Here is a 4,043-nt window from a genome sequence, read left to right as displayed (position 1 = left end):
TGAATCATTTTCCTCCACATCTCCTAAGGAGGTTTATTGTGTATAAAGAGTTAAAAGGAATTTTATGTATTGCTGATGGTACTTCTACAGTTACACTCTCTTGGACACCTGATCTGTTAATGTAAAGAAAAATGTCTGAATGCAATATAACAGAGAGGTTTTTTAAACTTTCTGTGTGTTCATTGGTCCAGATCCCTAACCATTTTATGTGTTCACTCAGTGAATTGTATTGGAGAGCCTAAAGCTGCCTGCTAAATTCCTGCTGCAACTGCATCATTCCCATAGCAGGAGGATCATTGTGTGGGACATGAGATCTGGACACATCCCCTGTTTTGGGCACTGCAGGATGACATTTGCTTTTTGGTTTACTATGCCAGACACAAGGAGCCTCAGCAGAGTCACATCAAACTGAAGGAATTCTCTATTTTCCTCTATTATGGATCACAGGACTGCAAAGTATTACTCAGTATACTGGAAAAATACAAAAATGTGGAAGATTTCCTACAGCTATGATCTTCTAAACCACCTCTTGGGTACCATCAGCAAATTTTTACTTCATTCAAATGATAAGAGGACCACTGGTTTTAAGCTCACTGCAGTGACTTGGAGAATTTGTGGATGGATAGAATTATTGCAGGATACATGCAGGAAGTAAACAGAGCCTGTAAGGAGCTCAGAACAGATGTAGCTATTCAGCAGCTAGGGTCTGTTTGCCTTTGTAATCTGTGCAATTATTGTGATTGAAGACATCTGATAAAACGTTTCCCTTCCTACTTACAGTGTGCTACAGATAGATTCAAGCAGGGAAAGGTACTTCATTATTGTAATGCAATTCCCAAGCAGAAAACCCAAACATTTTGCTAGATCAGGGATCCTTTAAGTCTCATTTTATTTATAAGTGGACAATGGCATGTATCAGCTATTCCTTTGTTCACTGAAGCAATCTTTAGGCCTACCTCAGAGGATGTCAGCTTTAGTTCCTTCCTTTGAATTCTGAGAAGTGTGCATTTAGTTACCTTATGCTGCGATTTACTTCAGTGTATCTTTTGCCCTTCACTTAAGTGACCCTTTATTTTACAGCATTTATTCATGTTTATTCCTCATAAACTGATGGAAATTTCTTTATATATCTATAAGCATTACGTGACAGCCTTCTGCTGTTGCCATATTTTCCACTATAAAGTAGAGTAACTACCCTGAGCTGACACAGTTGTCAGAGAAGACAAGAAGGACCAGTAAACAATTAAGATTTGCAAGTGGACTTTGAATTCTATGTTTATGACATCCTTCAGTCACAAGAGCAAAACAGGCACTGAAGACTAAGGCCTCAGAATAGGGTTCATGCTGAATCTGTGCTCTGCCCCCATCCTTGCATTATTTGTGCGTTACAAATCTCCTCAGCAGGCATTACCAGAATGTAATTTCTGACAGCCACAGTTCCTTGTTCTTTGGAATTGTGGCATTGTGTTGGGGTTTTTTATGTATTTTTGGTTTTTCTCTTCCCAAGAAGTATGTACATTACCAATCTAGATAACAGAAACAACAAATGATATTTCTGTGCTCTGGTGGTTTGACAAGTTTGGAACATGTCAGAAAAGGGGAAAGTTGATGTTCAATAGGAAAGGAAGAGCACTGTTATTTCCACCAGAACTATTAGCCTGTCCCAAAGAAGAAAGAAAGTGAATAGAAGCAGGATGATCATTAAAAAAATTATTGTTCCAAACTGAGGAGTTGTCCAAATTAGAGTTCATAACTTGCTTCCTGCTGTGATATTGGACCAAACTCAACAACCAAGAAAATATTTGCAGTGGAAAGCAAAAATTAATATTTAAGATTATTGTTTCTTTGCAATCTATAGACAAAGGACTACAGAAGCCTATGAACAGAAAGGGAATTAATGAAAGAAATTGAATTATCAGACTCCTAGGCTTTTAAAAATTTGACAATTATTAACAGCGTTATCTATGTTCATAAGAACATCCTGTGGAAGCAGATTTTTTTTCCTCTCAGAAACAGTAATACTTCAGACTGATGTTTAAATGTATTTAGTTTGTACATTTCTAAACCAAATTAATTACGTCTAGTTTAATCCACAACCAAGATTATAATATTTCCTACCACTAGCTTTAAGATGCAGGAACTTTTTTCCTCAGTATTTATTGAGGCAGGGCAATGATTTAAAGCAGGGTGAACATTAAAAAGTGAGATGCTTATGGCTTATCACTTTGAATATAGTTTAAGTCATCTTAATATTATAAGGGTTATAATAAATATAATAATAAATAATACTACATACAGTATTTATTGTCATGGGGATAATTGCTAGCAACAGGTGCTTCTCATCTCTCAGTAAGGCATCTGAGGGTCTGCAGGTGTCTCTGCACACTGTATGGCAGGAAATAATAACTTTTCCATAGTGACCACTGTCCATTTCCATCCTCAGTGTGCTTTCCAGAGCAAGGTACTTGTTTTATATGATGGCTGCTTCAGCTCTGTTTACTCTTCCTGAACTCTGAGTTCCTCAGTACTTGTGAGTGTCATGTCTCAGCAGCACTCAGTGGTATCACCTATAGGTTATAGGTTCAGCACTTGTTAATAAAACCTTCTCCACATCCTCCCCACAAAGAAAAGGAAATGGAGATAGAGATGGAGCATTGCTCTTCCTTAGAGCAATAGACACCCTCCTTAGAGGGTGTCTCCACCTGTGTTGCTGTAATTGGCAAGAGAACAACTGTCAGTCACCAGTGAGCTGCATCACTTTTATTAGCCCTGTTAACAGAGCTGTACCTGCTTCATTTTTTGGCTGCCCCTGTGCTCATGCAAGAATTGGTGGTTGTGGTGCACACCAAATACTTCCAGCCAACCTTACAGGATTTTATCAGCTCTGGGAATGAACCCCAACACCTGAAGCAGGAGGTGAGCAAAGTGTCTATCAATTGAAACAGTAAAGGGCACTACTGCACATATGAGGGTTTGGTACCAGCCCAGCAAAGAATACAAGATGTGTTTCCCCAACAATATAAGGAATACAAGCACACTCCACTTCTTAAAAGAACTTCAGGTCTAGTATGAAGTCTATCTGTTTTCTGCATTCTGTCTTGCAAGACTACTGAACAGAAGTTCAGAGATTTCTGTCTTTCTACTCACCAGTGGAAAAGAAGTGCATAGGACTTCTGCAGCAGAAACCCCCGAGGTCAGCAGTTCCCTATCTCGCATCCAGCCTAAAGCAAAATGCTTATCTGTGCAGAAGATGGCCTCAAGCCATAGATCTAGGCAGTATCAATCTCACCACCTTGAACTGTGAGGGCACACCACCTTTTTAAACGCTGATTTCCCCATAAACACATGTAACATGTACATTGGAGGAAATCAAAGCAGAGCAAACTGCTGTTGAAGTAAAACATCATGCATAAATAATTCTCTCACCAAGGAAAGAGAGTAGGGAAACAGTTAAACCTGGATGTCCATAGGTACCTCAGTGATCCTGGGGTTAAGAAAATATAAAAGTGAAATATAGTGGCTCAAGTACCTACTGCCAGGAGCTAGAGCTTCATGGCTTTCGTGTAGCAACATTGAATTAAATGTCTGAAGTTCTGGGCTCTAGCTTTCAATAAAACTGAAGAACTGGGAGGTTCTACAGAGAAAATTTTGAAAGCAGAATGATATAACCAAGAGGAGCTGGGCCAAAGGAGCTCAGTATGCACATGCCCTCAGATGGAGCACAACATTCTCTAAGGCAAATATCAGATAAAGCACATGAGAGAAAACCTGCTAGCTCAGCGTTTTTGTAAATAGAGAAGTACCTTGCCCCCCTCACTGTGGTTACCACTGTGTTCAGAAAATAACTCCTCGGCCCTTCCCCCTCCTCTGACTGTACCACTACCACCAGCTGGCTGGGGTGACTGACAAACTGCATAACAAAATATTTAAAGTCATGATAGTAAAAATGCTTCACTATTATACACAAGAAATGGTTTCCACTTGGGATTAGTTAATGGAGAAATATTTTGGGTACTTTTTGCTCAAGGGGTTTCCTTTGCTTG

This window comes from Zonotrichia albicollis, chromosome Z, assembly GCF_047830755.1.
Source record: "Zonotrichia albicollis isolate bZonAlb1 chromosome Z, bZonAlb1.hap1, whole genome shotgun sequence".
Lineage (NCBI taxonomy): Eukaryota > Metazoa > Chordata > Aves > Passeriformes > Passerellidae > Zonotrichia > Zonotrichia albicollis.
The sequence above is the reverse complement of the archived record's forward strand: the minus strand, read 5'-3'. Positions refer to the sequence as shown.